This window comes from Fukomys damarensis, unplaced genomic scaffold, assembly GCF_012274545.1.
Source record: "Fukomys damarensis isolate Sample0158 unplaced genomic scaffold, DMR_v1.0_HiC HiC_scaffold_2, whole genome shotgun sequence".
Lineage (NCBI taxonomy): Eukaryota > Metazoa > Chordata > Mammalia > Rodentia > Bathyergidae > Fukomys > Fukomys damarensis.
In genome coordinates, this window is record NW_022900914.1 from 13,242,584 (window position 1) to 13,252,115 (window position 9,532).

A 9,532-nucleotide genomic window follows, 5' to 3' on the forward strand; every position below is an offset into this window, starting at 1 on the left:
TCCTTGTGTCTTGCTTAAGTGTTTTCTCATTTTTATTTTTCTTGTTGGACTGTCCTTGGTTTAATCTCTGGGTTATCACCCAAATCTTCCTGATATAGTTGCACCCTAGCTTCTGTGTCTCTAATGACCCACAGACATTCTCATCTTCATAACATCAGAGAAAACAGCTCATCAAATCAACGGCAATGCTTTACCCCAACTGATACAATCAGCAACACGTTAAGATCAAGCACAACTTTGACACTGACCACCTGTGGTAGTCACTAGTTTATCACCCTTAAATCATTTGAATTAAATTGAAATCAAGAAGCAGTCCAGAACATGTCTGCAGTGAACAAAATTTCTATATAGTGTATTTACCATTTAATGGCTCAGACAGAGTGAGGATGCAAGACCCCTGATCTCAGTTGTTGATGGCTGAACCCCATGACGCTGACTGACCTCAGGCTGCAAGGCCCAGATTGAGTTCCCCAACCTTCTGAATGGTTGAACTCCACAACATTCTATTGCAGATTTCCCACGCCCTTTCTTTAAAGATGTTCAAAGTTGGGAACTCAGAAAAATACCCTTGATGACCACCTCTGCCTCTGCAGAGTGGGTCCAAAGACTGGCACAGTGAGGAAGTCTGAGAGTGCGGAGGGGGGGCTTATGGGGGTTCAGGGGTGCCCGTGTGGCTACCTTCCTGGTGCATGAGCGATGGCGGCTGGGTTGGGAGCAGGCGTGGCTCTCCTTCCCGCGGTGGATCAGGGCCCAGCCAGAACAATCTTGAAGAACAAAGTTAAGACTTTTATCTGCCAGATTTCAAGACTTACTACACAGTAATATTGACTGTGTGATATTGATAAGAGGACAGACAGACGAATGAAGCAGAGTGTAGAATCCAGAAGCATGTACATACAGACACGTGAATCTTACAAAAGTGCTGCCAAACAGTGGAAAAAGGATGATCTTTTTACTATGTGGAACCATATCGTTTTGATGTCCTTGTTAGGAAAGAGTGACTCTTGACCCCTACCTCTCATATCAGTTCCGAGCAAATTGTGAACCTAAATATCAAGTGTTAAGTAACAGGCAAGTGTTGAGAAGATAAATAAGAAAATATCTTCATAATATTAGAGGAGATAAATTCCTCGAATGCCACACCCTGTCAAAAAAAGTGCTTAAATATTGAACTGAATTAAAGTTAAAGCTTCTTTTAGCAATTTAAATATATTAAGGGACCATTTTCATCTTCAGAATTAAGGATTATTTTAATCTTACATCATTGTCTTTTCTCTTACTTTCCTTTTTAGTTTTATTTTAGGATTCCCTATTTTTAATGTTCATACAGAGATTTCTTTAACTGAAATACCGAATAGTTTCTTTGGTGCGAAAAACTATAATAGTACACAGGATCCTAATGAGATCATTAATAAGGTGAAATAGGAAGTAAAGGGCTAAAGGTGTAGGGAAAGTGGGAAGGGTGGGGGAAGGTAATAAGGGAGAGGAAAAAAATATGAGAAACTGAAAAAATGGAAATAAAGTGTTTGTAAATGGGGAGGGGAGGAGGGGATGAAAGGAGGGCAGGGACAAGGGGAAAAAATGAGAATCAAGACCTATTATGTAAAGGTACAGAATCTCAATGATGAATGTAACTGTATTGTATACCTAGATTGTACCAATAAACTCAATAAAAAGAAAAAAAAAGTTAAAAAAAAAGTTAAAGCTTCTTTAGATCAGAAGACGTGACAGAGATTGAGAAGCCAAACTAAAAAGGTGGAAGTTATTTTCAATACATATAACCTAAAAAGAATGTGTATTCAAAATATTTTTAAGATAAAAACTATAACTTCATAGGAAACCAACCAAAGTTGAGGGTTTTGTAAAAAAGGATAGCCAAATAAAAATGCAAAAATGTACTCAGACTCGGTCCTCAGAGGAATGCAAATTCAAATCATGAATAAGATCATATACTCAAAGATTGGCTAATTTTTAAAAACTATTAATACATGTTAATTAGATATAGATCAGTAGAGTTCAGTGTGGTATTTCCGTGCATCCACCCAGTGTGCCTGAGTCCAGCTGCCTTTTCTCCACTCTCCTTCCACCCTATCCAGTCTCTAATGATCACTCTTCTACTTTGAGGTCAGTTATTTTTCTAGCTCCCATATATATGAGAGAACATGCAATACTTTTCCTGTGTCTGGCTTTCAGTAAGACCTCAGTTCACAAACACTTCTGTTCATGAACAATTTGGTGTTGGCAAAAGTTTGTTTCTATTCGTGAACTCTACCTTAGGTAACACAAAGGACCACGAGCATCTTCTCCAGAATGGTGGGATGAATTAGGTTTGTGAACCAAGGTGCCACTATCGTTCACTTACAGAATGTCCTGCACTTCCATTGTTTTGCAGCAAATGATTAGGTTTCATTCCTCTCTGTGGTCCAGTAACACCCCACTGTATGTATGGTCATCTTTCCTTTATTCATTCATCTCATGGGCAGCCAGGCAGATTCTGGCTCAGCTCTTGTGAACAGCACCACAATAAACATGAGCCTGCAGGAATCTCTTTGGTACGGGTTTCTTTCCCTTTGGATATATCCCCAGAAGTGGGATCGCTAGGTAATATGCTAATAGGCTTATTTTTAGTTGTTTGAGGGTCTGTTATACTGTTATAATGCTTTACTAATTTACATCCCCCTCAACAGTGTCTAAAAGCTCCTTTTTCTCCCCATCTGCACCAGAGGTTGTTATTTTTTGTTTTTGTTTTTGGAAACAGCTATGGCTAATATTAAAATGGCTCTGTATACCACATGTTAGGATGTAGAGGAACAGAACTCTTAAACGTTGCTCAGGAGAAAGCTCTACAATATTAGGAACAGTGCAGTCACTCTTAATGTAAACCCTTCTGGAAAACAGCTGGGCAATGTCTGCTAACTTTGAAGATACAACTCCACAGTTTTACCCCGAGGTGCGCACACATGCACAAGGACAAATGAATGCATGGACACCCAAACTCTTTCAGGACGTGACAACAGCATCATCCCTCCTAGCCCCCAAACAGAAACACCCCCAGTGCCCACCACAGTAGGGTAGACACAGCATGATGGGGTAGCCGTGCAATGGGATGGTCCACGGTGATGATTAATTTTCTCCAGCGGCACCGCAGTAACGGCATGGGTGGATCCTTGAGCAAAGGAAGCCAAGGGTGAAAAAAATGCACAAGGCATGTTTCCATGCACATAAGAGTTCAAAAAGCACACAAAATGAAACTGTGGTTGAGTGGTGCATGCACGGCGATAAAAGTATAAAGGAGAGGGTGTCCACAGCGGACAGGACGGGTTATCCCTGTGGGCTCAAGGGGGTGATGGTCGAGCAGCACAGTATGCTTCTGAGGGGTGGCAAAATCATCTTCACTAGCTTGGTTAATTCTGGTAATAGGGTCAGTGTGTTTTCTTTGCCGTGGCTTGTTGGATTGAATGTCTTCGTCGTGTGCTTTTCCCACACGTGTGTATTTCCAGTAGAAAGCTCTGGAATATGAGGCACAGTACGGTCATTCTCAATGTAAACCCTAATCTGCTCTCACCTCTTTGAATTTTTGTACTTTTCTGCCTCTTCGTCCTTCTTTTTGAGGAGACCTAACCCCCCCCCATTCTCAAGAAATTTTCCTTGCAAATTCTAAAATTAGCTTTGGAGAAAGTATACTTCTTTTTGAGGTGAAATCTGACGCACAAATCCAAACTTTGCTCCGTTTAACTTTAACTTCCCAGCTACTCTTATCACCAAACACCTCCCTAAACCAAATATAACAACAATTTACAACTCTAAGATGCTCTTACTCTAAGGCAGATATGTGGACTCTTTGACCTTGTACTCTGAATTCCTCATTTCTTTAATGTAAGTTGAGATCCTGTGCCTTCCATGTTGCCCTCTGTATAAACCAAGGAGTTCTGACCTAAGAGAGCCTGGCCAGCCTTTCGTCACCGATTGAGCACGTCATCCTTAGGACCAAAGCCAGCTTCTCACAGTTTTTTCTTTTTCTTTTTTGGTACCAGGGATCAAACTCGGGACCTCGTGCTTTTGAGGCAGGTGGTGGAACCACTGAGCTAAATCCCCGGCCTTCTTACAGTTTTTTTCTTGAAAAGCATGGTGTTAATATGTTTAATATCCTGCAGTGTTTCCTCCAGGCTCCATAGTCTGATGGGAAAAGTCGTGTTAATATCTGAAGGCCAAGTTGAACATCAAGGCTCCAAGACCCTCCACTTCACGGCTCTCTCTGGGATGGTAATTTCTCTCTAAATTGTAATAGACGTGCCTAGGGTCATATCTGAGCAGACTCCAGAGGGAGAGCACTTAGGTATGTCCAGTAAGTTTTGAACAAATAAAGGTGAAATCTCATTCATGACTTCTTAGGGAATGATAAATCAAAACCTAGAATACTACAAAAAAGATAACCCAAAAGGGTGAATCTTTCCTGGAAGAATTCTAAAAATGTATATATTTCAAGGGAATGTCTCAGGGCAACCCTAACTAAACTGGTGACTTACAGATCAAAGACATTGTGTTTTATGAGCTGTCTGCTGACCTGACAATCCTACTGTCCCTCTGTTACGCGCATCCAGTTAGATAGACCCTCCCTGTCTGTCTACTTTCTTCCTCCAAGAATCACAAATCAGGCCTGACAGCATTTGGTTTCTCATCTTCAGGAATGTAGCTGATACATTCTTTATATGAAAGAGGCAGTCCCAGGAAGGGGTATGAACCAGACGAAGAGTATCCTGTTTCATCTGCACAGAACAAAAGCGACTTTTCCTGTACCAGGGTCTGTGCATGTCTGAGAACTTGGATGAGAACAGACTGGCCGAGCTTAGTCCCGAGCACAGAGATGCAGCTGGCAGGGGAGAGGGGTTCACTGTAGTAAGGGGGGGTCACTCTCCTTCCCCCATGATCACCCTTCCAGCAGAGTCCTGTCTGGCTAAGGGAGCAGTGTTTGACACAGAGTTATTTACTCTAACTGTAACATTCCACCAAGTAAACTGCTTCCCTGCACTGATCCCAAGTTCTGTGGGTTCACTGGGGGCAGACAGACTATGAGTTCCTCATCCACTCGCTCTTCGATGTATAGATGTGGGAGGCGGCCTCTCAGATGGCGCGCAGCATTCATAGCATTGTGAGATCCCCTTCTGTGAGTACCTTGTTTGTACAGTAAAGTACTGGCGATAGTTAAAGAATGCTGTTTCCTAGATGAAGTGATGCCAGCTGGTGACTTCTGTCCTACTGTCACTCTCCCTCTGCCTGGGGTAAAGCAAGATCCATGTTGGGGAAGCTCAGGTGTCAGAACTCAGGGTAGCCTTGAGCCAATGTCCTCCAAAGCCCTGCAGGAAGCAAGGAACTGAGAAAGTCGCTCGGTTCAGTCTTCAAAAAACTGTGTCCTGCCAGAAAACATTTGCTTCTCTTTTCCCCCATTAAGTTTATTGGTACATTCGTTTAAGGTATACAGTACAGTTACATTCATCATTGGAATCTTGTACCTTTACGTGACAGATCTTGGTTCTTATTTTTTCTGCATTCCCCTGCCCTCCCTTCACCCCTCCCCACTCCCCTATTTGCAAAGACTTTGTTTCCTTTTTTTCATACTTTTTTCTTTTCCCTTCTTTCCTTCCCCCTTCCCTTCCTGCTTCCCCTACTCCTTTAGACATTTTCTTCCTATTTCACACTCTCAACTATACCATTTGAACCTTATTTACACTTTTACTTTTTCACACCGGAGAAGCTATTAACATTTGCGTTTGAAAGCAACCCCCTCTCCAGTTAAGCCATCCAGTAAGGCTCTAGTCCTAGCTGACACCTGGGTTGCAGCTTTGCAAGAGAGTCTTTTTTTTGGGGGGGTACCGGGATTCGAACTTGGGTCCTTGCGCTTGTGAGGCAGGCCACCGAACCACTGAGCTAAATGCCCGGCCCTTGCGAGAGATTCTTAAGTAAGTATTCTATTCTGTGCATGGGCTTTTGTCTCTCAAAAACAGGTAAATGTGTGTGGTTTTAAGTTGCCAAATGTATCTTAGCAATGTTATAAAGCAATGCAATAGATTTCATCTGTCACCTTTCCCTCTACAACATATTCTTAATAGTCATTAACAACTACAAACTATATCATCATTAGATATATTTTACGTATTCTATTTCAAAGATGGTAGACTGACACAAATTGAACTCGATATGCTTTCAGTGTATACCGTGTTGCGTTAAACTGAGTCCCTCAAGAGAGTTACTTGTGAACGAACAGCATTGAGAAGCTTCTGTGGTCTAAAATACGACTAGTTCTAATGTCCCTTTGCTGTACATTCATGGTGTGATTCTTAACGACTTCCCAAGCTTCCTTCCAAGCTGGGGGTCCCTCCTGCTTAAGCCACAGAACTATTGCTAGCCACACTCTCCACACCACAGTCGGACCCTTTCCGCCTCCATCTTCTCTCCTCTATCCTGTACCAGAAACGTGGAAGTTGTCAGAATCAAAATGGAGAAATTTGTGTCAACCCTCACCCGCTAAAAATGTAAAGTGAGGAGGAGGGGAAGGGAGGTTTCCCTACGTGAGTGCCTTATAGTAGGCAGCCCTAGATGACCGCCAGAACCACAGGTTTGCACAAAGGACACCTCCAGACCCTGGCATCCCCTGTCCCTAAGCAAGGAGAGTGGGAGGAGCCAGCTGAGACATTCAGCCTAGAGAAGAAGGGAGGCTAAGGAGGGAGGTGGCTCAAAGAGGCAGAAAAGTTAGCCTGGGAATAAAGGTGGAAAACAAAATTTAAGAAAAATGTATTACTCTCTGCCAGCACCTCTGTCTGCTGGGTCCGAGGAGCTCTAAGATGAATGAGGTTCACTCCCTTCCTTCCAGGGCTGTGGCTGGGGACGGCAGGGCAGAGATCAGGTGAGGCTCAGAGGAACTGAGTAATGGAGACAGGAAATCCAAGGTCTGTGTGACAGGCCCTGAGTATAGGTCATACTTTCAGTCTCAGCTTAAAATAATAATTTCTGGCCTCAACACCACCTTTGTAAAAGAGCTAGCGTCATTCCTCTGGATATCCTAAAAACTGTAGACCTAAAAGCTGTGAAGTTAAGAATTATGTGGTCATCGGTCACCCAGTCCCTGCCATAAACACCACCCTCCCCTTTCTCTCTTCTCTGCTTCAATTGCACCAAGACAAACATCAGAAGAAAGGGAAGGAAAAGAGCTTGCCTCCTTCTGTGCCCTCAGTGACTCTATTGTTAGGATTCATCTGGAAGGAGTAGTGAGGGGAAAAGCTGAGCCTGGAATCTGTACTCTCCCTGCAAGAGCCGGGGATTCTGCAGTTAGGGAACCCGTGGCAGTAGCTAATTTTTGGTGAGCCTCTGGCTAAGGCTCTGAACAGGTTTAGCTCATCTCCAAGACAGCGGGGAAGGTATCATCCCGGGGGCTGTGTACAGATTAGTACTTGTGTGCTGAGCACCATCTAAACAAAGGCTATTTGTGGTGCTTAGTGAATGCCAAGACACTGCCTCTTCGTCTTAAATTGGAGAACCACACTCACCTTAAGAATAACAACATTCAATTTCCATCTCGGGCATTATGGCCATCAGGACTCTCTACTGTCACTTTTAGAGTTGGATTTTTCTACAGTAGTCCTGGCTGTGAGTGGGCTGTTCCCTCCTCCCTGCGAGTGCAGTTGTGATAGTGATTGGGATAATTTGATCATTATATTTGTATCTAAAGCAGATGCTATAGGAATTTTACATCCTTGGAGAAGTCCACCTTCTCCTTTTCTCCTGGTTGTCTTGAAAAAGACCCGGGAGTTGGTATTTATATTGGCATCAGGATGGAGAGAGAACATAAAAATGGGTGGATGTACAGTCAGTGATAGATGGAGTATGTGAACATTTTTGGCTTGGAAATCAGTTTTCCTCTGCCGTTGTACATGGGCCAAGGAAGCCCCAATTACTCCAGGTCTTTCCTGGAGTCACTAAATCACCTGGAATGTCTTCCTCTCCTCCCTTCCTGTGGTTCCTTCCAGTGACTTGTTTGTCTTTATCCACAGAACCTTTGTGGAGGGAGGGCCTGCTGTGGCAGAGTGCAGGGGCAGAGCTGCCAGACAAAGACAACAGGGGCTGGAGGAAACGGACCAGGCACATGAACCCTTGTACCCTCCACTCCTGGTGAGTTGGATGCAGGGGTCACAGGCGGCTCTTTGAGGCACCTACAGAGAGGGGAAGAGGGAAAAAGGAGGAGGAGGGGCCCTGGACTCTGAGGGTCTGGAGGGAGGGAGGGAGGGAGGGAGCATAGTTCCCGTGGGATGCAATGTGTGCCGAGGACTCAGGGCAGCGGTGGTGTCAGCAGACAGGGCCCAAGGAGCTTCTGCAAAGAGGAGGCAGAGGCCTTTGTGTTAGCTCTTGGCACAGAAAAGCATTTCGGGAGTCTGAGAGGCAGAGGCGGATTTAGTATGCAGAATCAAAGGAGCACGCACTCAGGAGTGTGGGTGCTCGAGGGAGAGGTGCCTGGTGGTCTGGGCGTGAAGGTTTACGTGGGCTTGAGGGTGTCCTGAAGGTGGACAGCCTTGACAGTGTTTTCCTGCTGTCTGTCAGGTTATCCACAGTGGGCCGACTGCAAACTGTCTGTATGTGTTTGAAGTTCGGAGATTGGCATCCCCTTCATAGTGTTCTTCCCACGAAGATGGAAGTCTGTAGAATTTGTGAATCTATAGTTTCAAAAGAAAAACATGGGCCTAATTTACAGACTTACTGCATCTTTTAGATTCTTTATGAATTTAGGAGTAAGAAATCTGGAAGAAAAACAGGCGTAGGAGTGAGGAAGGCATAATAAACTGAGGTAACTTTGACTGATTTGAGGTTGCGTTTCCTTGAAGGTACGATTTTTAAATTACAATTTCCTTGACTTCTTTCTACCTGTCTTTCTTTCTTCTGTCAGCAGGACCAGCATGGATGGTGGCACTGGGGACACTAGGACCAGCCCAGGTTAGTGGGCGAACCTGGACAATGAAGAGAAACCCAGTACGTGACAGCCAGCCAGGACCTCTCTCCACTTATCCCTGCAGGTCGGACCCCTTGCTGGGTCATGTTAGCTCCAGGCAAGGTGATCTATGATTCATTCAGGGAAGCATCATTTAGGTTGGGGGCCTGTTGTGGGCTGGGGTGTTGCAATCGCAAATTGGCCCCATTTCTGTACCCACGGAGTTGGCAGCCTGGTGCTGCACTTCCTGATCGGGGCTATGAATTAGAACTACCCGCTGGGAGCTTTAAAAACATACACCATCCTGGGCTGGGGGTTTAGCTCTGGTTCCGCCGCGCGCCTTGCAAACACAAGGTCCCAAGTTTGATCCCCAGTACCAAAACAAAACAAAACAGAAAACAACAAAAACACACACCATCCGGAAAGTCTGACTCAGCAGAACAGGGTAGGGCTGCCACCCGCCCCCTCTGGCGGGTGAAAATACAATGAGCGGACAGGAGGCCACCTCCCCTGCTCCCCCTGCACTGTGCTAAGTGTTTTGAGTGGGAGGAGGCAGTG

The 9,532-nt window shown here is 44.6% G+C and overlaps 1 long non-coding RNA gene across 1 annotated transcript; it reads left to right on the top strand.

Annotated features, from left to right (window-relative positions):
• The first annotated feature begins 4,107 nt into the window (after nucleotides 1-4,107).
• LOC104876957 lies at nucleotides 4,108-9,095 on the top strand. The gene is made up of 3 exons (XR_784461.2): nucleotides 4,108-4,263; nucleotides 8,046-8,163; nucleotides 8,936-9,095. It is a non-coding gene; the product is annotated as an uncharacterized LOC104876957 (long non-coding RNA).
• Nucleotides 9,096-9,532: the final 437 nt, after the last annotated feature.